Source organism: Schistocerca piceifrons, chromosome 7 (genome assembly GCF_021461385.2).
Source record: "Schistocerca piceifrons isolate TAMUIC-IGC-003096 chromosome 7, iqSchPice1.1, whole genome shotgun sequence".
NCBI lineage: Eukaryota > Metazoa > Arthropoda > Insecta > Orthoptera > Acrididae > Schistocerca > Schistocerca piceifrons.
This window is the reverse complement of record NC_060144.1, coordinates 281,138,962-281,166,846: the sequence shown is the minus strand read 5'-3', so window position 1 is coordinate 281,166,846 and position 27,885 is coordinate 281,138,962.

Here is a 27,885-nt window from a genome sequence, read left to right as displayed (position 1 = left end):
TTCCAGATTCATGTCTCCTGCACAGCTAGTTTAGGAAGCATTTTGAATGATATGTTGTTCTTTCCTCTCGTTCAGTAATTTGCATATGTTTTGCGTCCTGTTTAGTGCACGTTTTGAGCGTTAAAATGGTTCAAATGGCTCTGAGCACTATGGAACTTAACTTATGAGATCATCAGTCCCCTAGAAATTAAAACTACTTAAACCTAACTAACCTAAGGACATCACACACATCCATGCCCAAGGCAGGATTCGAACCTGCAACCGTAGCGGTCGCGCGGTTCCAGACTGTTGCGCTTAGAACCGCTCGGCCACACCGGCCGGCTTTTGAGCGTTAGTTTTAAGTTGTGTACCCTGATAGGGCAGAATCCACTTGCATGTTCACTGAATTCCTAGTGTTATTGTTAACAGTCGATCACAGTTTAAGGTGGGTCACCAGCAGTTAGCTAATGCTCAAGCTGTAGAAGAGTTCGACGAAACCAAGGAACGGGCAGCGTTTTTATCCAAGCAGTGATACCAAGTGTCCGAAATTTTGCAACAGTTAAGGCTATTATCGACTCCACGGGCTGAGATGGCGTCGAAAGCTGCAGATATGCCGACGAAGCAGGATTTAGTAGTTGCGACAGTTAAGTAACAGAGATGACTACCCAGGTCACAGGGACAGCAAATGAGATGACAGAAGTTCGGAAATTCAGAAACAATTTTCGAGCGAAATACGAACGCTTTCCATCGAAGTTGGTGATATTAAAATCTGACGTAGAACAACTGATATGATGGTAGAACAACTGTCGGAAAAGGTAACTACTACATCTGTGGAACAGGAACAGCAGATAGACGAAAAGTTCGTAGAACATAAGACGCACATTTCAGCAGAATTGTATGCTTTGGCAAATTCTAAAGAGGAACAGGTGTCACAATGTGTTCAGCAAGGTACACAGGCCGATGTTCCGAATTTACCCTGTGAAAATTGGTAAACCAATGACGAAGTAAAGCAGACGAGCCCAATTTCTCACAATGGGGAACAAAGATTGCCGAAACTATGGAGATGGTTACGCTAGAAATTAAAGAAGTTCCGGGGGCTATTCGAGAATGTTAGACCGATCTGCGAGGGGTAAAATGACAACAGGCTAGCAGATCGCATTGTGACAGAGTGTCCATGTATCAGACTATAACAAAATCGTGCGAGTCCCGGTCATGGTGCTCTTCCACTGACAACAATTGGTGCATCAACCTTGGTGGAAGATAAATTCTTAAACCACCAGGAATTTGAAGTTTTTTCACGGGTCAATGAGACAGCCAATCCGGTCTTGTTCGTACGTGGCTGTTGAAATGTGTCACCAAGCTCCTAGATAGACACACAGATCGTTTACATACTGGGCTACAACATTCGAAAATGCTTTGCTCGCGTTCTATTAGTCGCGTGGGTTCCATAAGCGACTTAGAAAAGTGGTGTTTAATGCAAAGCCGTTCTCCTATAGAAATGAAAGCCTAACTAATTATTTTGAGAAGTATCTGTATCAAGGAGCGCGGTTTGAGGCGACATGTCGCGGATTGCGTGGCCCCTCCCACCGGAGGTTCAAGTCCTCCCTCGGGCATGGGTGTGTGTGTTGTTCTTATTATAAGTTAGTTTAAGTAGTGTGCAAGTCTAGGGACCGATGACCTCAGCAGTTTGGTCCCCTAGGAATTCCCACACATTTGAACATATCTGCATCAAGCACGGTCTTGGGACGAGCCAGTTATTACCAGGACATTCTGCAGATATTAATGGACAAATTGCCAGTAGATATTCATGAAAAATTGCTGCATGTCTCTGAAAGTAATCCGCAAGACTACACGTCAGCTCTGGATTTCACTGATTGAATCCAAGAGGAAGTGAGGTCATGTGGTCATTATTAACAAGAACCGATCAGAAGCATCGGGCCTGGCAATTATCAACTGCAGCATGAACAAGATGCTTGTCGCCCATCTCAGAACTACGGATAATTGAGTAATAGCCAGACAAGTGGAAACTGAAGCAATTTTCACCCCCAGCTGCAATAACTCAAACCAACAAGATAGAAGGTACAGGTCCCGGATAAGGACAGCATAAAGATAATCAGTAGGTGCTTTATATTCAGCAACAAGAAAACAACTGGCAGCCACAACCTCCTACCATTACCAATGTTGTTGACGATGCTGCTAATTCAAACAAACAGCGTCTGGTGAACTACACTCGACTGCATCAAGCCCCCAAGCAGCAGTTATGCAATGTGACAGAATAGTTCAGTTCTTCCATTACGATAACAGTACCAGTATGCATTATGAGTTCTGCGAGGTAGTAAACAGATGCAATCACGTATACACATCGGTACCTCAATCAGCAATCACAGCCATGGATGAAGATATTCTGAAAACAGTTGTTCTGAACACTCGACTTATTTCTTGAACAATATCTCAATCCGATGTAATTACCGGTCTACCCCAGACACAACTGAAAGGTCATTTCTACAGTAGGCAAGAGATGAAGACTGTGAGGGTACAAATGCAAATAGTTACTACGCTAGGAAATGCGGCAACCTTCCTAGTGGTCGTAATTTTGTTGGTAGAATATACACTAGGACTGAAACTCATCTGATAGAAGGACACAAGGATTGACTTCTCCACAGGGCAAGCCCTCTACCTGACCATCGAGTGGTAGCCCAGGCCAAACTGTTGTGGAAGATATTGTAGAGGATCTTGTAGTAAAGCAACTTTAAAGAACCCTGGCATTTTCTATGGAAACAGTACAACTGCTTGGTGTTATCCAGGTGCAACAAGCACAGAACCGGAGAACCTCAATATTCAGCTAAAGCAGCAACTATAGAATCTCAACTGCAATGATCGTAAGTATTCGAGGTGAAGTCCAGAACCATAAAACTAGACACACTTCATCCAAATGTGTTTCGACATCACACATTCTGCCATAGCTCCTGGGTGTGTGTTTTTGGACATTATGGGCGCCCAACGGCGAGGATATCAGCACCCTGACATTTATTAAAACAAACGAATATGGATAAGAACTGAAAGTATCGTACACGCACGCACTCGAAATGACCACACAATCACTCTATCGCACAGGCACTCTCACATGCACTAAAACCAATGAGGAGGCAAGATAGCTAATCAAGAAATTAAAACAGAGTGAAAACAAAACACAAAAGAGCTAAAAGAACAGCACAGGGAAATGTGACTGATGACCGCTTACAAAATAACTTGGGGCCCCAGCCACCCTATTGACACATTAAAAACATCGCCCCAAAATCTTGTTAAAAACGTGGGACATTCACAAAACTTTAAAACGTGAACTACATTCGTTTGATCATCACATAAAATAGACTGCAGATCCGCCGACAAATCCACTGCAGTCCTCTGGTCAGCAAATAAAATGCAGACCAATAAAGTGAGGCGCACGGTGATCTGCACACCACAAGCACCACACATCGGAGGGTCCTCTCTCCGGAGTAAAAATCTATGTGTCATAGGGCTGTGGCCGATGCGAAGACGAGTAAGGAGAACCTCGTACCGTCGACGTGGCTGGAAGGAAGTACTCCACGGCCGAGTTGTGGGCTTGACGACAAGGAGCTTGTTGTCGGTCACTTCTAGCCACTCGTCTTCCCAGCCACACAGGGCTTTTACCTCAACAGCGAGGTGAGAGCTTGCAGGGGGATAGCACACCGAAAGACCTGACGGTCGCGACACGCCTCCTTGGGCGCTGGATCAGCCCTTTCATTCCCCAGAATTCCCATGTGCCCTGGTACCCAACAGAAAGACACCTTCTTCCCACTTGCTGTAGTTGGAGAAGGGCGCCCTGGATAGTCTGGGTTACTTTATTTGCTGGGTACAAATATTGGAGAAAGTAAAGAGCGATCAGAGGATCTGAACAGACGAGAAATCTAACACGGGGAGTATGGCTCATCTGTTCTAGTGTCGGCAATATCGCATATAATTCTGCGTCGAAGACGGTAAATTCGGGAGGCAGTCTGAGGACAGGATCCTGGGAAACGACAGAGCAACCAGCGGAGTCACCCTGCTTAGATCCATCCGTAAACACAGCTATATGGTTGTGGCGCTCAGATAAAACGTCAGAGAATACCACATTAAAAACGAAAGCAGTTCTCTCCTGTACCGCACCAAATCTAAAATCACTCTGGGTTGCTCCAGTAACCAGGGTGACAGACGGTTAAAACCCTGGATTTGGGGTCGGACTGGCGCCATACCGAGTGACCCCAGCACACATTGCTGGCGGATCCCAAATGGCATCGTGGCTTGTGGACGAACAATGTTATGGTGAGCTGGTGAAATTGGAGCTGCGAAGAACTAACATGCGTGGTTCAGCATGAATCCGGCGCCAGCTGCCATAGCTCCTATCCCATTTCAAGGATTCGTTGCACGCTTATACAGGGTATTTCAAAAATGACCGGTATATTTGAAACGGCAATATAAACTAAACGAGCAGCGATAGAAATACACCGTTTGTTGCAATATGCTTGGGACAACAGTACATTTTCAGGCGGAAGAACTTTCGAAATTACAGTAGTTACAATTTTCAACAACAGATGGCGCTGCAAGTGATGTGAAAGATATAGGAGACAACGCAGTCTGTGGGTGCGCCATTCTGTACGTCGTCTTTCTGCTGTAAGCGTGTGCTGTTCACAACGTGCAATTGTGCTGTAGACAACATGATTTATTCCTTAGAACAGAGGATTTTTCTGGTGTTGGAATTCCACCGCCTAGAACACATTGTTGTTGCAACAAGACGAAGTTTTCAACGGAGGTTTAATGTAACCAAAGGACCGAAAAGCGATACAATAAAGGATCTGTTTGAAAAATTTCAACGGACTGGGAACGTGACGGATGAACGTGCTGGAAAGGTAGGGCGACCGCGTACGGCAACCACAGAGGGCAATGCGCAGCTAGTGCAGCAGGTGATCCAACAGCGGCCTCGGGTTTCCGTCCGCCGTGTTGCAGCTGCGGTCCAAATGACGCCAACGTCCTCGTATCGTCTCATACGCCAGAGTTTACACCTCTATCCATACAAAATTCAAGTGTGGCAACCCCTCAGCGCCGCTACCATTGCTGCACTGAGAGACATTCGCTAACGATATAGTGCACAGGATTGATGACGGCGATATGCATGTGGGCAGCATTTGGTTTACTGACGAAGCTTATTTTTACCTGGACGGCTTCGTCAATAAACAGAACTGGCGCATATGGGGAACCGAAAAGCCCCATGTTGCAGTCCCATCGTCCCTGCATCCTCAAAAAGTACTGGTCTGGGCCGCCATTTCTTCCAAAGGAATCATTGGCCCATTTTTCAGATCCGAAACGATTACTGCATCACGCTATCTGGACATTCTTCGTGAATTTGTGGCGGTACAAACTGCCTTAGACGACACTGCGAACACCTCGTGGTTTATGCAAGATGGTGCCCGGCCACATCGCACGGCCGACGTCTTTAATTTCCTGAATGAATATTTCGATGATCGTGTGATTGCTTTGGGCTATCCGAAACATACAGGAGGCGGCGTGGATTGGCCTCCTATTCGCCAGAAATGAACCCCTGTGACTTCTTTCTGTGGGGACACTTGAAAGACCAGGTGTACTGCCAGAATCCAGAAACAATTGAACAGCTGAAGCAGTACATCTCATCTGCATGTGAAGCCATTCCGCCAGACACGTTGTCAAAGGTTTCGGGTAATTTCATTCAGAGACTACGCCATATTATTGCTACGCATGGTGGATATGTGGAAAATATCGTACTATAGAGTTTCCCAGACCGCAGCGCCATCTGTTGTTGAAAATTGTAACTACTGTAATTTCGAAAGTTTGTCTGCCTGAAAATGTACTGTTGTCCCAAGCATATTGCAACAAACGGTGTATTTCTATCGCTGCTCGTTTAGTTTTTATTGCCATTTCAAATATACCGGTCATTTTTGAAACACCCTGTAACAACAGTCTTTTACATGTGCAACGAATTAAAGGAGGGCAAAAGATATTAATGAAGACCTATAATCATTCACCGTTATTGACTAAAAGGAGTAGAAAATCGGAATTATTATGTGGAGGACAGTTTGAAATACCCAATTCCACAGCCTATGTCCTTAGTTATCCAAACCGCTTGAAACGTCCCCTTAGAAAAATTAATGGGTTACTGTGCTGATAAACCTTTTACATTATTTGATTTTCAAACAGCTGAGCAAAACTGAACGTACTAGACATTCACTAAAGTGACACATAATATTTTTAGCGCAACGCAGTATGACTTTCAATAATCCCTACAAAAGAATGGCCCTGACTAACATTAACCTATACCTTTCACAAATCACTTACCTCACAAAAACCTTCGTTACTCGAACTACTGCAATACAGCGAGTGCCCCTACTGCCAGCTAAATAAAAGATCCAAACTGCTGAAGGCAATAACTACTGATAGGCATAGTCAGCAAATGAAAGATTTTGATAGAGCACAAGAAATGTATTTACAATAATAGCGTTCAAAAGTCATTATATATATATATATCAGTCCATGATATCCAATATTACAAATTTACTCTTTCTGATGGACACACGTCCAGATCTTCCGCTCTCAAAATTCCGCCATCTCTCTCCCCACATCCACCACTGCTGGCGGCTCACCTCCAACTGCGCAACGGTACGCGCTGTTAACAGCCAACTGCCCAACACTACAATAGTGAATATTGCAACAATGCCACCCAGCCACAGACTGCACACAGCACAGCCAGTGGTTTTCATATAGAGCGCTACGTGGCGTTACCAATAAAAAAACCTAAACAGCCTACTTACAGGCTACACTATTAAAGGCATTCATCCCCACCAACGCATTAGAAAATACTACACTTGAAAGAAACTGTAAAGAAGTAATGTAAAGTATCGTTCATCAGTTCAAAAACTGTGAGAGATAATACACAACATAAACTCTAATAGATGTTACGAAGTGATGTTTAGTAAGGAAATGTAAAATATATTCTGTCTATTAACGGGTTATGATTAGATCAATGGTAATAGGTATCACAATATACAGTGTGACTGATATATGTGTATGTTGAGACTCTAATAATGACCATCTTTTCAGAATTTTACTGGTGATTAAATCAATGACGTGTTATTGTCTCATATTAGTAATGTTTACTGCAGGATTTGTATCAGTAGCGAAAATGTTACTGTGCTAATAGTGTTTCATTACAGGGCATTTTAGGTTATGTGAAATTCTCTTAACACACAAAGATATAGATGGTCCTTAATTTCAAGATAGGAGTGGTAGCTCACTTTCCCTATCCGTATGAGAGAAGTAGACAGTTCAGTCAGTCCGGTTGGAGTAATTTGATGAAAGACAGTTTCGGTTTCCAAGTGGTTGAGTTTGTATTTGGGAGTAATATAAAGATGGTATAGGTGTGATAGGTTATGACGGTTATTGTGTTGTGCTCCGCACTCCGAAACTATACCCTTCTGTGCAACCGCCTACTTGGTTTCAACTATCGGTTTCGGGTGTGGTAACGTTTAATTGACGTTAATGAGCTGAATTCCTAGGAATCGGTGAAGCCAATGTCTTCTTAGCGTGAGGTTCTGAATGTGCTTATGGAACTTTCATACCAGCGAAGTCAATGAGAAACAAATGTAAGTGACAGATACTAGATAACGATCTTCTGCTGAAGATGTTGTTATGTTGCTATTTGTGGAAGGTGAACCAATCTCTAGTCTCATTTTAGGACTGTGTCACAATGCGTATAAATATTTTTGTACACACAGATGCAAGAGATCCCACATATTCAGGTTGAAATGCAGCTTGACAATCGGCCAACGAAGACTTCACTGTTGTCCCTGTCTCGAAAACAGCGCGTTAAACGATCCTGTTTCCTGTGAGGGCACTGTCGATGAACTAAAGATACCCAGTGACAGTGTGATACGTTGATCCACCAGTTCGCCAGTGGAACAAATCCCCAGGACAATATGGTTATGTAATTATATGCCAGATACTCGATTCAAGTTTGCAAATTAATTTATGACACACAATTAAATAGATCTTTTAAATATCTCTCCTGAATCAATAAAATTCACAGAAGACCAGAATACATATAACAGATTAAATCCTTTATGATAGTTTACGATATCCTTAATGTTTACTTATTCGTTCTCCAAGTGTTTCGTGTTTCCACGCTATTGCTGTAGGCATGGCGCTCTGAGGGTCAAGTCCACAGATTTGCCTGTCCTGAGCGTCAGCCCTGCTCCTGATCATTCCAAACTATTGCAGATGTATCGAATTTCATCTCCCTTTACCATTCGGGTTGAAACATACGTTGTGGTGAAGTAATGCTAAGTTGCTTCTGAGATGGAACCTCCGTCACTAACAATGAACATTCCATACTGAATTTAAACATGTTACATTTTCATTATTATTTGTATCAACTGGACGAAATTCTAATTTGTAACCTATACGATGCAAACCTAGTTTTAAGAGATTATTTCCACGTTTCCGTTGGTTCTCCTCGGGAACCCATGTCCGATGGGAGAGCACACAGAAATCTATTTGCTCACAACGTAAGAAAAGTGCTAGTAGCAAAAATTAGCCAAACTCGCAAGAGTTTTGATAGCACGTCACATTTATTACCAGTCCGTAATACTTTCCATTTAATAACTTGCCAATATTCACTAACACATCCGAAGGCAGTATATGAAGCCAATAGTCTGTACTTTTTTGAAAAAAGTAACCAATAATAGATTTTTTCAAAAATGGTTCAAATGGCTCTGAGCACTATGGGACTTAACATCTGAGGTCATCAGACCCCTGGAACTTAGAACTACTTAAACCAAACTAACCTAAGTACGTCACACACATCCATGCCCGAGGCAGGATTCGAACCTGCGACCGTAGTAGAATTTTTTCAAATGACTTCTGTACTATACCTTGATAAGACGGTAATAAGAGTGTTAATGAACTACAGTATTCACCTGTGGGGGATTTTGTACTGCACCTCTGTACTCTCACGTTTTGTACTGTGAATTTGTTACACTAAATGCTAACTCTGAGCGAAAGATATTATTTATATGGGTGGACTGCGTCAACAAGAAATCTAGGCGCTCTCTGAATTGAAACTACACTAAGCTATGAACTAAGGGTTTCATCAAGAGGGAATGGATCAGCCATCTCTTGTCATAAGCTTCGATGAGAACGGTTGGGTGTAGTTTTACGTAATATCGAGCGTTGTTGTCGTTGCCGTTAATAGAACTGATTTAAAGGTAAAAGCTACACTAAAGAACCAAAGAAAATGGTACACTTGCCTAGTATTGTGTAGGACCTCCGCGAGTAAGCAGAAGTGTCACAACACGTTGTGACATGCACCCCACTACTGTCTGAAGTAGTGCTGGAGGGATTGACACCACGAATCCTGCAGGGCTGTCAATGAATCCGTAAGTATACGAGCGGGTGGAGATGTCTTCCGAGCACAATGTTGTAAGGCATTCCAGATATGCTCTATTATGTTCATGTCTGGGGAGTCTGGTGGCCACAGGAAGTATTTAAACTCAGATGAGGGTTCCTGGAGCCACTCTGTAGCAATTCCGGACATGTGGAGTGTCACATTGTTCTACTGGAATTGCCCAAGTCCGTCTGAATGTGCAATGGACATGAATGGATACAGGAGATCAGACAGGAAGCCTACGCACATGTCGCCAGTCAGAGTCCTATCTAGACGTATCAGGGATCCCATATCAGTCCAACTGCACGCTCCTCATACTATTACAGCCCCTCCTCCAGATTGAACAGCCCCTGCTGACAATCAGGATCCATGGAATCATGAGGTTGTCTCCATACCTGAACACGTCCATCCGCTCGGTAAAATTTGAAACGAGACTTGTCCGACCAGGCAACGTGATTTCAGTCGTTAGTAGTACAAGGTCGGTGCTGAAGGGTCCAGGCGAGGTGTAACGCTTTGTCTCATGCAGTCGTCAAGGGTACACGAGTGGGCCTTCCGCTTCGAAAGCCCGTTTCGATGATGGTTCGTTGAACGGTTCGCACGCTGATACTTGTTGATGGCCAAGTATTGAAATCTGCAGCAATTTGAGGAAGGATTGCACTTCTATCACGTTGAACGATTCTCTTCAGTTGCCGTTGGTCCCGTTCTTGCAAGATCTTTTTCCAGCCGCAGCGATGTCGAAGATTTGATGTTTTACCGAATTTCTTACATTCATGGCACACTTGTGAAATGGTCGTACGGGAAAATCCCCACTTCATCGCTACCTCGGAGATGCTGTGTCCCTTCGTTCAAACTCACATAAATCTTCATAACTTGCCATTGTAGCAGCAGTAACCGATGTAACAACTGCGCCGTATTCTGCCTGTTTGCATATCTCTGCATTTGAATACGCGTGCCTGTACCAGTTTCTTTGGCGCTTCAGTGTATGTCGTAATATGGACGTGAATTAAACTGCGGTTGACATAAAATAGTAGAGAAAATGTAATGAATCCTGGAGAACGGTATGTGGTGCAAGCCTGCATCATGGTCATTGCTCTGCTTGTGGAATTTATTACTGCATTCGATTTCCTTGCAATACGACACCTACAATGTGCCATCCACTTGAAGCGCTGTACTAGCATTCGTGTCTACATCATGCTGATTATATAAGTGATAACCATTAATTGAAAAAATTATGGTTCAGTGTACTAACCTTCATTTTAAATACTTTTCTGAAACATGATTAGATTTACGTAACCTCTAGGCTAATAGGAGATGTGAAATGGTACCCTCTTACGTAAAGATTTACTGCAGGTGATCCTTTCCGTGCAAATACTTTAAATTAGAATATCAGAAAGTTTTACATGAAGTTAGAGCAATATTCTACAATGTCTGCTTGAGAACTGTTTCAGTTACGTGAGGCAGAGGGGTAACACAGATCTTGATGTGTGCGCTCTTGGAGGCTAAACTTTATTCAGTTGTTCCAGAATAGTAGGCAGCGTGGCGTTCTTTTATGTATGGCTGCGTTGCGTGTCTTTCGAAGAACACGAAACAGTCACTACAGAAATATACATCAATCAATATGTGTGAATCAAGCCGTCATTTACCAGATATAAAATTTTGTAACGCGGGTGTAGGTGAACAAAAGTTGCCTATCTCAGTCGTAACAATGGGACGAGCTAAATTTGCAATTATTAATTAAAATGTATTCTACATTTAAAGTTTATAAGTAACCAGGAGAAATTTTGTAACTGGGTACAGAAAATTCATTAGCTCTCAGTAGCAGGTTTCACATTAAATGAAACATCAATTAAGATTAAATGCTAAAAACTGATATCAAGCAAGAAACTACAGTGTTGAGTAAAGCGATTGAGAGAGAAATACATCAAATGTGGAATAAAAATCTAGCATAATGGCGTGTAACCTAGGCTGTAGCCCGTAACATCTCACTGGTTTATGCAGATGGGAATCAGCGGTTGTCTTCCGATTGTGTGAATCAAGTAGATCATTTACGCCTTGCGAACAGTAAACGAGTCGTGTAAGTTTGTGAAGGTTTAGAGTCAGACGTTCGTCAACGTGGCACCTATTACGGCGGTCCTCTAAGACAGAAACTGACTATACTGCTAAGCCGACACTAGGTGTTGACTGCTTCAGGACCAGACGAAAGTGGAGCTGAAGGTCTCTGCTGGCTCCTGTTCATAATATTGGTCACAGCAAGAAACCAATATACTATGAGGCAGGCACATTTTTTACTGATACCCTATGTGACCATTCCTTCAAACCACAATTTCCGCCTTACAGACGAGTCCTAAGGGAACTCTCCTGACTGTCTTTGCATTACTGGTGATAAGCGGGAAGTTACCTCCAAGGATGTTATTCGTGCGCTTCTGGTGACCTTCCTCAAACTAAGGAGCCTTTGTAAGGGTCACTATTGGCTTCGTGACCATGTTATTACAGTTCCAAAAGGTCCAGAAATTCTCTAGTACAGAGGGAATGATAATATGTTAAATCCGTCCTACTCTCGTCGTGGGGACAGACGAAAATCAAAAAGCAAATCCCGAAAATTGATATAGTATCACAAACTGAGTAGTCAAATGTTGCGGAAAACTTAGTTCATTTGATTACGTACAGTTTACGACGTCCGAATACTGTTTCTATACGCGATGTCTGGCGGGAGTTTCAGTATGATATCAGAGCCCTCTGTCAGGGGAAGGCGTGCAGCCAACATGGCAGTACGTTGCGAGTTAAAAAGCTTTGAACACTGGACGATAAGCGGTGCATGGCGCAGGTTTCACAGCATTTCGGAGATTACACCAACACTTCTGATGTCAACAGATAGAGGTTAGATATTCAGTACTGCATATACGATGTCTCTACATGCACAGTTCGCCACGAAGAACGACCACCAGTGCTTGGCGAAAGGATGCCACATCGTCTGCGTTATCACTTCAGAAAATGAAATGGAAATCAGTGGAGATAGAAGGAGGAAAGAGATTAATGAGGAAGTCTGTGGTAGTGCTGACAATACGACAGGTGCAGTGGTTGTTTGTTAAACAGGTGGACAGCTGGGATATTCCAGCGGAAATTTCAATCCATTGGCTGTTCCAAATGAACGTCTGAGATTCAAAAGGAGACGGACAAGTATTTCCTCAGCATATGATATCCTCTCATTTGGCTTACACATACCTTCATCCGAATTTATTGAGACGGCAGCACAAGGGTTAAGAGTGTAACTGCTCACGAAAAAAGGTGTCTTCCACTTGTGTTGCTTGTACAAAAAATGTGCAGGAGGTCCATCACTGCAGAATGAGGCTCTGTTGGTTGGTTGGTTGATTTGGGGGGAGGCGACCAAATACCAAGGTTATCAGTCCTTCTGGATGAGAAATGATGGGGAAGGAAATCAGCTGTGCTGTTTCGAGTGAACTATCCTGGCATTCGCCTGAAGCGATTTAGGGAAATCACGACAACCTAAATTATAATGCAACCGTCGTTCTCCCGAATGCGATTCCAATGTGCCAAACACTGAGCCACCTGGCTCGGTAGGTGCCTTGGAATTAACGGGTACAAATAAAGCTGGGGCGTGAAAAGAATGTGTAAGAAAGGTTTTGAGTATATACCGTGTCGCAAAAACTACAGTCTTTGGCCAAAATTAGAACTCTGGCTAGTGCAGAGACTTTCAGGACGTATTACTAACTCGCTAAAAACCCAGCGTTACCCAGGTATAAAACAATAAACTGGTAGCCAAGATCTCAGGAATTCTTTTTAATCCATGATTACCGGTTTCGACGAAACTAAAGCCGCCATCATTGGATCTAGGGAAGACAGAAAACACTATATAAGTGGGCTTCGATTCCACTCATATAACATGTATACATACAAATTTAGTTCCATACCTTAGGACACATACGGGTTACAACATCAAGGCAAAGAATGGTGATATTAATAGTTGCCTATAACACACAGGCCTTTCAAAATTGTCGTAAGTAGCACATAGGCGTCCAAGAGAGATGATATTATAAATGTTAAGTGTCTCCATCACATATAGGAGCAAGCTAGGTACTACCGCAACTCACTGCTCTGTTCTTACACTACAGGCCGCGTCGCGAGATGCCGCTAGCACAAGCGGCGCCAATGAACGTCACAGCTCGCATTATAACAGGCTGTGAGTGTGAGGTAACAGTAGGTCATTAGGGCTTGTACATAATTCTAGAGATTACTGTATCACGTAAACATATACAAAACTTATGAAAGCTGCAGGCCTACAAAGTTGCGCAAAAGCCTGGTCACATATAAGACATATCGAAAAGCAAATGCAAATTTCATGAGAACTACGGAATTACAAAAATGTACAGCTGTATGTGTCCTAAGGTATGGAACTAAATTTGTATGTATACACGTTATATGAGTGGAATCGAAGCCCACTTATATAGTGTTTATGCCCTCCCTAGATCCGATGATGACGGCTGTCGTTTCGCCGAAACCGGTAATCATGGAATAAAGAGAATTCCTGCGATCTTGGCTACCAGTAAATTGTTTTACAAGCATGTAGATCGCTTCCACATGGGCACAACGTGCTGCCTACAAAATAGTTACCCGGGTATTTACTTATAGCTGTGTGGAATTTATTTTTGATTTGTAAAGCTTCATTGTGTACAACTATTCAAGTAGTGTGACTGATTACATGAGCAAACACCTTATCTACGTCACTAACATGGGAGGAAGTCGCATGGAAATGGCGACGGGAAAAGCGACTGACACTATTCCCCACACTCTCAACACGCCATCGTCTATTCCTGTGCTTTGTTTATATTTGTGTCATAAGCGAAGCTCACCGCGAATTGTACCCGATTTAAGGAGGTATGGCAAACAGTCAGGAATAAGCAGGTTTTGGGTATAAATACTCAGTCGCCTGCGCCACGTCCCGTCAAAATTAGTGCTTCGCCGGTTGGCGTGGCCGAGCGGTTCTAGGCGCTACAGTCTGGAACCGCGCGACCGCTACGGTCGCTGGTTCGAATCCTGCCTCGCGCATGGATGTGTGTGATGTCCTTAGGTTAGTTAGGTTTAAGTAGTGCGAAGTTCTAGGGTACTCGTGACCTCATATGTTAAGTCATATAGTGCTCAGAGCCACTGAACGATTTTTTCCTTAATAAAAATTAAAATAAAAAAGAATAAGAGAAATGAATTTTTCTGTTCGTCCACGGAAAATGGAACTTTAATTTCTCATAAGCAAAACATTCTCCGTAACAACACAGTAATTCAGTAACTTGTTCCGTTTCCACATTCTACTACATCTGCATTTAACTGCGCGGAAATGGAGCCAACAAGTGTCTGGATGAATCTGTTATTGTTTGACAACTCTTCTCGCACGTCATGACTGCTTCGGATAGCGCTGACTTCGTTGTCGCTTCTGGTCTTCTAAACCTAATAAATTTCTTCATCTCCGCCCATACGCACTGTATCGGACTGCGGTTAGCACCTCTGGGAGACCGGTTCAACGGGTTAAAATCTCCACTCATTTGAAACCAGTCTTTTACATAGTAAGCTATTTAGACACGAGGATTATTCTGCCTCCCGAAAATCTCAGATGAGAAAAAGAAACCACTACGTTCCTCGGTGTTTCGCACTAGTTAAGACGCGGCAAAAACTTGGTGATATCCGTCAGGCTGTGTTGCAGGTCATGTTGCTGTGGCTATCGTATAGTAGTCAACTGTGCTACCTCACATATTACGCCACAGAAAAAATGGCTATGAGCACTATGGGACTTAACATTTAAGGTCATCAGTCCCCTAGAACTTAGAACTACTTAAACCTAACTAACCCAAGGGCATCACACACATCCATGCCCGAGGCGGTCGTTCGGTTCCAGACTTCGCCACAGAAGTCAATAATCGTTGTTCATGTAAATGGGAGGGTAGCGGAGTACGTAAATCGGTTATGTGGTAAACTCTTGTTGTTTGTTTCGGTTTCTGCCTCTTATAAAAATTTTAATTCGTTGTAACCAAAGTACTGTTAGTTTAGGACAACAACGTCAGTTGTAACGTTCGAAGTACTGGTAGTATTTCACACATTTGTGTATGTTCTTTCCATTGCTCGCCGGAGGAGGTCTAGGACAAACGGTCTCCCTTGCTTCCCAACTTTGAATACATTTTATTCTGGGGATGAAGTTAGTCTACAGTTGTTATTCGCTTTGTATTTTTACCAGTATCCCATTAGATTTTAAACTCGGCTTTGACTAATGATTCCCTTAGCTACAGGAACACAAGGCGTGACGCTTCTTATCAAGCTATGACGCAGTGCTGTCAGACGGAAAGATCGACCAGGCCCAGATTGTGCAGACTTTGGTTTTTATCTGGACATTAAGCTTTTCTTCTTTGGTAGTTTTGTGAACTTTGCTGCTTGAGACGATTTAAGATTAAACTTAAACCCTTCACCAGTTGCTACGTTCAAAAAAATCTTAGCAGCACCAAATAACAATTTGTAGAGCGATTACTGGCCGCTTTTCGCCGCATTTCGCTGGTTAGAAGGTAAAAAGCTTACTAACTAGAAAACTAATCTCCCAGAAGTAAAGGAGGACCGAATGAAACCTATCATGTTAGGAGGCCATTCGTCTTTTTTTTAAGGTTTACGAGTAGGTGAAACGAACAAAGAAGTTGACACTACGAACACGCGGTTGGTGTCAGAGTGACGTTGCACCACCTGGGGGCCTGAAATGATGCAGAGCCCGTTTACGTCAGGAATATACAGAACTGGAAGCCACGACATTATCAAATTCTGCAATTCGCATGCTCTGCTTGCAGGTGAAATACTGTTGCGGTAGCGAGGGGTAGCCGCGCGGTCTGTGGCGCTTGCCACGGTTCGCGCGGCTCTCCCTACCCCCCCCCCCCCAACTCCCCTCCCTCCATCAACCCGTCAGAGTTTCGAGTCCTCCCTCGGGAATGGGTGTGTGTGTTGTACTTAGCGTAAGTTAGTTTAAGTTAGATTAAGTAGTGAGTAATCCTAGGGACAGATGACCTCAGCAGTTTGGTCCCGTAGGAAGTTAACACCACTGTTGCGGTGTAGTTATAGAATCCAAGTCAACCGCGTATTTTCCGGTAAGGAAGAGCAGCGGTAAACATGCTTCGCTACATCAGTTTACTGAAACTGGTGTTCCACAGGACTAGAATTTGTGGTTGGCGACTAGATACAAGGCCCCTGAGTCGGATGTCAGTTTTGCAACGTCGAAATATCTTTGTACATTGGTGAAGTGGTTACAGCAGTTAGAGTAATTCCGCTGAAAAGTTAACTCGGACCACGTAGAATGAATTTATTGCAACTGAAAATAGTTGGTCTTCTGCAACATTTTCTTCTTTGTACCTCGGAATATAGGTGACGTCCACCAACTCATCTGGAGAGAATGATCGTGATGTTTAACAGAAGGCATTAACACTCCCAGGCATCGAAAGTGGTGTTTACAGTCAGTTTCAGCCTTTTTACAAGCATCGTTGCTAAGCGCAAGTAATTGAAATAGCGCAACGCAAATACTGTCCATAAAGTAACGTCTTCTTCAGTTAATTCAGGTTTAATGTAATCTACGAGTAATCCGATATTAACTTCAAAATTATTTCCTATGAATGGAGAAAACTGAGCTACTACTTGTTACGGTCCACTTTCCACAGAACACTTCAATCATTTGCTGCGTATTAAATACTCACCTGCTTTTGGGTAACTGTTTCTAAAAATGACTAAGGAGCATTAAATTATTCCTTCAAGCGTGCATGTAGCAGTAGCAGAATGAGGAAATTAATATATATAATTCCAGTAATAATCGTTGCATTTGTTACCTTTAAAATCAGAAATGGTATTTCTCCATCTAAGAAACTTCATGAAGTAGTGAAATTTCTAAATGGGTTTCAAACGAGGCTGTGATGGCTGAAAGCGTCTTTACGTCCCGTTGACATGAGACCAGAATAATTTCCGTATCAGAAACCTTCTGATAATCAAGCAGTTAACAGAAAATAAAATTTTTTCACCGTGTGCAATTTCTAAGCCAAGCACTTAATACGTTATGACACAATCAATAATAACTCGAATGTGATCTTCAGTGGTCTCGATGGCTGATCATAGTTTCTTAGTTGTTACGTATGGGTTCGATTACTACTTCCGTCCTCTATTTGAAATACACACGAACACATCTCCTTCGCGTCTGCTAACGACAGTTGAAGAACGTCTGGTTGCACCGTAGTTCAGAATCCGAATTATAACCATCATATCTCTTTGCTACGAAATGTGACAGAGCAGATTGACGTTGGGCGTTAGCATAGGCGAAAATCGTTGCAAACAACCTCGGTCGCCAACGAGCTTCCTTACACTTTAAACTTTATTTTATTTTATGACCTAGAGATTGCTTCAGGTCACACGGTTCTTATTTTATTTGAACTCGAGACGTTGAGAAATTTGGTGCTGGACTTTGATTCGATGTCGGATCTCCTGTTTCATTTTGTCTGTGCTGCGCGGAATGATATAGTTCGATCATTTCGCACTTTTGCCCAATACTGCATACTCCTATAGGTCTCCACGAAAGGCAAATATGTGGCTTAGAATCCTCGTCCCGCACCAAAATACTCATGGATTCTTTTCAAGCCCTAGTATATGCACACCGAGCTACAAATAATACATGCATTTTATTTTCAATGATCCTTCATGTACTATCAAGAATAGTACCGCAATTTCTAGGGAAACATTCACACATCTAACTACTGGTGAGCAAACTGTTTGTGAACAGAAAAACAGCTGCGTTATGTGCCGGGTTCTATTCCCAGTCAGCAAGAAAATGTATCCTCGTTTCAAATTAGAATATCTCGCTGCTGGTGAAAAAATTGTCTATCTAAGGTCTGATTTTACATAGTTAACAATCTGATTGTTTCAACTGTCACAAAACTTTACAACATGGGGCTTCGTTTTAAGGGTGTTTCCTTGTATTTGCAAATCTTGGTTGTCATTACCTTAAAGAACAGTGTTCTGTAGTGATCTTTATATTATCTCTTTTGTATAATCATATGACTGTACTGAAAAGAGATTTTCGCTTCATGCAAGTCAGACGAAACGCTAGTCATGATGTCTGGATTATTATGGGTATGATTGTACATACCATGACGTTCCGGAAAGGCGTGAAACATTGAGCTTGTTATTAAATTTCTGCTGTTGAATGTTTTATGGAGTGTATATGAGTATTTCTTCTTAGTATTTGTACAAGTTGTAATAACGAAAAGTAATAATGATAATAACAGTGATGTTCTTGGTTGTTATTAAGGTAATCTGCAAAGAAAGTATTTCGATATGGCCATATCGAGCAGTTTGTCACAGTCTCAGAGGCCTTTCATGACGGGACAAAAGAACGAACAGATGTGTTTACTTGGAGAAGTTGGAGAAGCACCTCAGAACGTAAATCTAAGCAGATGAGCTGTAACAAGGGCAAAGAATGTGTATCTACGTCTGGAAAACGTAAATTAAAATAACGTAGTGCCTAACTGCCACTACTCTCTTGAGCCGGCCGCAGTGATCGTGCGGTTCTAGGCGCTCCAGTCCGGAGCAGCGCTGCTGCTACGGTCGCAGGTTCGAATCCTGCCTCGGGCATAGGTGTGTGTGATGTCCTTAGGTTAGTTAGATTTAAGTAGTTCTAAGTTTAGGGGACTGATGACCTCAGCTGTTAAGTCTCATAATGCTTAGAGCCATTTGAACCATTTGGACCACTACTCTCTTGAAAGTTTTGAGAAATTATGTGAAAGTGAAGCAAACAGTCAAAACATTCTGAGAAACTGATGACTTTGACATTCAGAATGCAACTGTCTGTCGCTCTAAGGAATGTATGCAGGGAAAGGGACATACGCATACCCATCATCTGTATTCAGATGTATGATATTATGTCATAACATCTGACGCAAGTGAATTTCTCCTAACGTGCAAGGCAAACCCAGATCTCACCTTTCAGTTACAAAACGACGGAATCAAACTCAGTGAAACTAAGTAAGTTTGCTGACGTTCTGTCCCACTTAGATTACACTCCTCCTTTTCATCATGGATTTTTCTTATGAGTAAATGCAACACTTTAGGACAATGGGCAGTTCTCTTATGACAGTGGTGACAAATTAAGTACTTTCAAGCTACGAGCTATAAAGTTAAGTCTTCTAGTAGCTCTGTGTAAATGTTATCTTATCCTTTATTACGTTTTGTTGTCAGCGTATATTATTTGGGTGCATAATGGTATCTCCAGTACAGCAATGCGTTTACTTTTGTATTTTTTATGTTTTATAGTCTGTTTTTTGTTCTTTTTATGTCTTTATGGAAGAATATAGATTTTAATAAAAAACGGGATGTCAGAATGAAATTATTAATAAGATTATTCCGTATGTTAGCTTCACGTGTGGCTGTCAAGTACCTGCAGCGTGCAGTGTAGTGTGTGGCGGCTTAGTGTCTCATGGTTCTTGTTCACCCGAAGATGGAATTATAATCGCTCGAAATTGGTCGTGATTGATCCAATAAAACTATTTACAACTGAAGTGGTTTGTTATCTAACTCAAAAATAATTGACATTTATGGATCAATTGCAGACGTTAATTCTCTGTATCTTCAAACTCCTGTTTTGGCGCTTTTGTTTCCGTGAGCAGCTCAATTTTGATTGATTATTTTGGTGTGGCTAGTAAGACTTGCATACATTACTGCAAATGGCGCACACTAAATCACTGTAAGGATGATACTGAAACATATATGAATCACATGACAAGTAATATATGAGAACCTCACAATACTAGAAATCCAAACGCGTTGGTATACACACTACAAACATCATTTTCACTGCACGTTTGTACGTGTGCATAACAAAAATCAGGTATATGTCTGTAAGTAGCGACTCACAAGCACAAAAAATTAAGCTAAAACATCATATAACATTTGTATTTTCCACATTACAAAACTTTCACAAATGTTCACTGTCTACAGCATTCACACTTTTGATAGTGTTGTTGTCATTTGGTACACAAAACGGATCAGAACACTGTTGAAGAAATAACGAAAGACGCATGACAAATATCAACGAAGGCAGAATCTCAAAGATCGGCGATCCTTTACAGGAGCTCGTAATTTAGCGCGGCCATCAACGCGAAATGCTTACAATAGTTTCCACAACGAAACTGTATCTCGAATCATGGCAGAAAATCCAAAGATATTCTGGTCGTATGTAAAGTATGCTAGCGGCAACACACAGACAATGCTTTCTCTGTGCGATAGCAATGGAAATACTATCGATGACAGTGCTGCGAAAGCAGAGTTGCCAAACACAGCCTTTCGAAATTCCTTCACCAAAGAAGACGAAGTAAATATTCCATAATTTGAGCCAAGAACAGCTGCTAACGTGAGTAACTTAGAAGTAGGTATCCAAGAAGTAGTGAAGCAACTTACATCACTTAATAAAAGCAAGTCGTCTGGTCCCGACTGTATACCAATTAGGTTCCGTATGCTGATGCAATAGCCCCATACTTAAAAATCACATACAACTGCACCCTCGACGAAAGATCCGTTCCCAAAGATTGGAAAGTTGCACAGGTCACACCAATATTCGAGAGACATAGGAAGAGTAATCCACTAAATAACATGCCCATATATTTAACGTCGATATGCAGCAGGAGTATGGAACATATATGGTGTTCGAACATTATGAATGACCTCTGTTAACACACAGTCTACATGGATTTAGAAAACATCTTTCTTGTGAAACACAACCAGCTCTTTACACTCAGCAAGTGTTGAGGGCTATTCACAAAGGATTTTAAATTGATTCCGTGTTTCTAGATTTCCAAAAGGCTTTTGACACTGAAACACACAAACGGCTTGTAGTGAAATTGCGTGTTTATGGAATGTCGTCGCAGTTATGTGACTGCATTTGTGATTTCCTGTCAAAGAGGTCAAGAGGTCAGAGTTCGTAGCAACTGGCGGAGAGTCATCAAATAAAAGAGAGGTGATTTCTGGCGTTCCCCATGGTAGTGGTATGGGCCCTCTGCTGTTCCTTGCCTACATAAACGATTTAGAAGAAAATATAAGCAGCCTTTCAGGTTGTTTGAAGATTAAGCTGCCGTTTATCGTCTAGTAAAGTCATCAGGAAAACAAAAGAAATTGGAAAACGATACATTAAAGATATATGAATAGCGAAAAATTGTCAGTTGGCCCTAAATAATAAAGAATGTGAGGTCATCCACATGAGTGCTACAAAGAATCAGGTTAAACTTCTGTTACACGATAAATCAGTATAATCTAAAGGCCGTAAATTCGTCTAAATACTTAGAAATTACAGCTACTAATAATTTAAATTAGAAAGAACAAGCAGAAAATGTTGTTGGGAAGGCAAACAAAAGACTGCGTTTTATCTGCAGAACTCTTAAAAACTGTAACAGATCTACTAAAGAGACGGCTTAGACTACTCTTGTTCCTCTTCTTTTGGAGTACTGCTGCGCGGTCTGGGATCCTTACCATGATTATGATTAACAGACAATATCGAGAAAGTTCAACGAAGAGTAGCACGTTTCGTATTATCGTGGAATAAGGAAGAGGGTGTCACGGGCATGATACAGGATATGGGATGAACACCATTGTGTGATACGGCTGAAGGTGAGTTCACTGAGTTCACTTAATGAACATTTCTATAGTGTCTGTGTCCAGAGCCCACGTAAACATAGTTACCCATCAGATTTGCTAAGCATGTGTGAGCTCTTGAGTTGTTGTGTGTTGGGCAGTCGGCGGAATGAGCGTTCGTGGCGTCGTGGCAGCAGTCGTCAATATGACCTCTTGCAGAGTCAACCAACGGTGACAAGCAAGTGGTTGGGCAGCTCATAGCCTCAGAGAAATGGCCGCTTCTCCTATACTTCTCCTCAGATTGCCTAATTTAAATCAGCTCAGTCGTATGCAGTGCAGTGTGATGTTGTCTGGTACGTGACGACATCGTTCCACACTCGTTGTCATGTTCGAGGTCACTGTCCTCTTCCAACTCCGGGATGCCACGGACCTTGTGCCTCGTGATGATTATCTCGAAGTAGCTGTATCTCCTTGTCGTACCTCCTCTCACTGTATGACTCGTTCAGTCTCAGTGTGACAAAATGTCACAAACAATCAAAAGCAGTTGCATCGTTTCATCATAGGCTATGCCTTTTTCCTACAGTTACTTCATTATAATTACACTGAATCATTTGGTTACAAGTTTCATCTAGTTTTCTGTACTTTACAAACAGTTTACAGAAACTTTATTCCAAATGTATGATTTCCATCGACTTTATTTATACAGAAATCAATCATGCACAAGGTGACGTGAATTTCTTGGTTGAATGAACATGTAACAATTGTAATCTACTCCCAAGAAGTATACGTTGGATTCCCCATTTTTTTTTATATTTTCGTGAGCCTGGAGTTATTAATCCATTTTTGCATTATTACACCTCAGGTTTCTGCTGATACTGCAGCAAACATGTAACGAGTATCTTGTTATTCGCCGCTAACTACTATGCCAGTGCATCTGCTGCGGCAACTCTACTCACGCTTCTCTTACTACAATATCCATTTTCTTTCTTATGCTTGTTTCATCTCCGATGTTCCATCTTTCATTTGCTGCTGCACTTCTGCACTCCATCCTATGATTTTCCATCGCAATTACTTTTCTCATTTTATATCAAATAGTTTGTACCCCACACTATCAAATATACACATATTACTGTTTATCTTTCACTTCAAAACAACCACATAACAGTTGTTCATTTCTTAGATTATTTATCAGAATATGCGAAACCTTACCTACTTATCATTCTTTTGATCTTACCATTCGTTGTGCATCATGGGGTTCCGCTAGTTACATGGTCAACGTACTAATATTCTTTTCTTCATCATTATTGTAGACACCTTTTTTGTTGTACCTGGAACTCATCTCCAGCAATACACGTCCTCTTCCCTTATGTTGGTATAGGAGTCCTCCAGTAACATAGTTCATCCTGTCAAAAGCATAATAAAATACAAAAATTTGTACATCGTATATTGATCGGACTTACGTATCTTCATGACAATTCTGTATCCCCTTACTCATCAAAATAATACACCTGGCACAGTGCTCCCACGCATCTGGATCACTTACAGAAAATTCACATTGGCTCAGGGATAATTCGCAACTTAGTCATTCAACGCAATTCAACAGCAAATCACTGCCTGGAAATCGCGTGTTTAATTTTCGATACTTCCCGCACAAACCTACTTCATGACTGCATCAATTAGTCCCTAATACCTTTGGCTTAGCGCCACCTAATGAATGGTTTATTAAAATCACCATCACTAAAATATGAACATTATCCTTGTTTCAGCTTCAGCCAAAGTTCGTCCAATGCTTCTTCTTTTGCCATCTCCCACACAGACTAAACGGCTCTGTCTGGCGATGACTAGCGTTCTCATACACAGAGCAATTAACTACGATTTTACTACTCCTCTTTACTTGGATTGCGCTACGTCCTGTACACATATCAATACTTTCTACTGACGGTCACTATATTAGCTGTATTGTCTTTGCACCGCCTTACGAATTTTCTTAATTTTTGAGTATCTTGGAGTGAGAAATTGACTGTCTACTCCTTTGATTTACGGCTTTGCAACGTCCCTAATTCCACAACACAGTCATGTATAATTCTTTGCAGAAGGCACAGTCCACACAATACAGGGTGGTCCATTGATCGTGACCGGGCCAAATATCTCAAGAAATAACCGAAAAAAAACTACAAAGGACGAAACTTGTCTAGTCTGAAGGGGGAAACCAGATGCCGCTATGCTTGGCCCGCTATAGGTCAAACAGATATTAACCGCGTTTTTTTAAATAGGAACCCCAATTTTTATTACAAATTCGTGTAGTACATAAAGATATATTAGTGTTTTAGTTGGACCACATCTTTCTCTTTGTGATGGATGGCGCTGTAAGAGTCACTAACATATGTGTCACAATTTTAGACGAACAGTTAGTAACAGATAGGTTTTTTAAATTAAAATACAGAACGTCGGTACGTTTGAACATTTTGTTTCGGTTGTTCCAATGTGATACATGTACATTTGTGAACTTATCATTTCTGAGAACGCATGCTGTCACAGCGTGATTACCTGTAAGTACCACGTTAATGCAATAAATGCTCAAAATGATGTCCGTCAACCTCAATGCATTTGGCAATACGTGCAACGACTTTCCTCTCAACAGCGAGTAGTTCGCCTTGCGTAATGTTTGCTCATGCATTGACAATCCGATGACGCATGTTGTCAGGCGTTGTCGGTCGACCAAGATAGAAAATATCATTCAAATTTCCCCACAGAAAGAAATCCGGGGGCGTCAGATCCGGTGAACGTGCGGGCCATGGTAGGTACTTCGACGACCAATCCACCTGTCATGAAATATGCTATTCAATACCGCTTCAACCGCAGGCGAACTATGTCCCGGAAATCCATCATGTTGGAAGTACATCGCCATTCTGTCATGCAATGAAACATCTTGTAGTAACGTCGGTAGAACATTACGTAGGAAATCAGCATACATTGCACCATTTAGATTGCCATCGATAAAATGAGGGCCAATTATCCTTCCTCCCATAATGCCGCACCATGCATTAACCCGCCACGGTCGCTGATGTTCCACTTTTCGCAGCCATCGTGGATTTTCCGTTGCCCATCAGTGCATATTATGCCGGTTTACGTTACCGCTGTTGGTGAATGACGCTTCGTCGCTAAATAGCACGCGTGCAAAAAATCTGTCATCGTCCCGTAATTTCTCTTGTGTCCAGTGGCAGGTCTGTACACGACGTTCAAAGTCGTCGCCATGCAGTTCCTGGTGCATAGAAATATTGTACAGGTGCAATCGATGTTGATGTATCATTCTCAATACCGACGTTTTGAGATTCGCGATTCTCGCGCAGTTTGTCTGTTACTGATGTGCGGATTAGCTGCGACAGCAGCTAAAACACCTACTTGGGCATCATTATTTGTTGCAGGTCGTGGATGACGTTTCACATGTGGCTGAACACTTCCTGTTTCCGTAAATAACGTAACTAGCCGGCGAACGGTCCGGACACTTGGGTGATGTCGTCCGGGATACCGAGCAGCATACACAGCACACGCCCGTTGGGCATTTTGATCACCATAGCCATACATCAACACGATATCGACCTTTTCCGCAATTGGTAAACGGTCCATTTTAACACTTGTAGTGTATCACGAAGCAAATACAGTCCGCACTGGCGGAATGTTACGTGATACCACGTACTTATACGTTTGTGACTGTTACAGCGCCATCTATCACAAAGCGAAAAAAGTGGTCCAACTAAAACATTCATATATCTTTACGTACTACGCGAATATGTAATATAAATGGGGGTTACTATTTCAAAAAACCCAGTTGATATACGTGTGATATATGGCAGCTCCATCTAGCGGGCGAAACATAGCGCCATCTGGTTTCCCCCTTCAAGCTAGACGAGTTTCGTTCTTTGTAGTTTCTCGTTTGATGCTTATTTGGTGAGATATTTGGCCCGATCACTATCAGTGGAGCACCCTGTATGTATAACAGCTTCCTGCATAGAGATGTACTTTTCTTGGATGTTTTCCTCGATTACAACAATACTTTATCTCTCTTGACTAATTTTGTATATTGACCATTATTGATTTTCCCTGTGTCCTGGAGTTTAATTTATCCTTTCCAGCGCTAGTTTCCTGATTTGTTTGTGGTGTGCACATACAGCCGGTGGACAGTCTTCAATCTCAGTCATTACGTCTGCTGGTTGCTAATACTAGTCTTGATGACATTCATGTATCGTCATGTGCTAGATCATTTATTATTTCTTGGAAGCCTGCTAAGAATTTATCCTACACTCTGTGTCGATGGTGGCAGTACTAACGCAACATCTTCACTATTTCTTTCACAATCCTTTCTGTGGATTAGAAGCTGGAAGGTAATGTGATATGTATAAAATTTTTATCCTCATCTGACATATATAATTCTTCCAGCTGCTTGATTGGAACTGTTGTATGTTGCCTGATAATATTTTTTTTTATAGTACTGGTGACATGAAGGAAATGGTTAGTAAAAGCTTTCGTTAATGACCTGCAGATGGTGCTCTTAAGTGGCGTGAAGGTCATGAACTTGGAAGGGAGGAAATTTAATTTATTTATTCCGTCCTTCTCAGTTGTATGAATATACAGTTTCTACAGTAATAGTAACCGTCTTTGGGCTGACATGCATATTCTTAGACTATACAACTAGTTATTAACAGTAACTGGTCATACAGTGTGGTGCAAAAAGGCATGAGTAGCTTCTGGACAGAAATTCAAACTGTAGACAACAAGTACTCTCATTAATATAAGCCTATAAGTCTACTGCTGCATCTGATTGACACAACAAAACTGTCACAATAGTTTGTACCATACCTTATCTGTAGTTACAGTTAATAGCAGAGTGTGTGTGTTTGAGAATGAATGTGTCAGTCCAGAACTGGTAACCACTGCAGCAAAAATTGTATATTCGTGCAACAGAGACGAGGAAAATAAAAAAATCAAATTTCTTTAGTATTGAACAGTTGTAGACCTACCATCCTATGGGAGCATGCTTCGAATCAGCAACTGGAAACATGGGTGCCTGGAGCATTACTGTGGTACACCTGGCTTTCTGATATGGTACACAACTGCTTAATACCCTTCTTATGAGTACATCCACGTTTTTGAAGTGAACAGGACCTCTTAAGTTGTTATAGCATTTCTGCGGTCTGAAATGTGACTCAGAGGTGTGTACCTGTTTAATATATTAATGAACTCTTCCTGAATGTACAACAACCAGCTGCTCTCATCTGAACAACACATTATTCCTAATTAAGTAATTGTTTTGGTATTAACTGCCTCACCTTCTGTCGTTCTATCTTAGCTGCTCTCAGGATGGAATCCTTGTCCTGCTCCGTGTCAGTGTCAGCAAGTGCAGACCCTACAAAATTCTTGAATGTTACTCTCTTCCCACACAACTGACCAAATTTGTCTCCTTTAACTCATTAATGTCCTTGCATATCAGTGCTGTACGTGCCAACACGTCTGCTATATTGTTTTCTGTTCTCTCAACATGCACAGCATAGAACTTAAATGCTTGTAGATAAAGGGACAATGGCTAAGGTCTCCATATATGAGTCTCATGGTCATCAATAATTCTAGAGGTTTGTGATTACTGTACACTTTCGTTAATCTTTCCATTGGAATTTACCTGAATTTAGTAAATCACCGAAAATTTGCTAAGGCCACAACTTCAATTACTACATTTCTTTCAGCAACTCCCACTTGAAATGGCTTGTTTTACTGATTCTCCATCCTGTTTGAGTTCTTGGAACAAA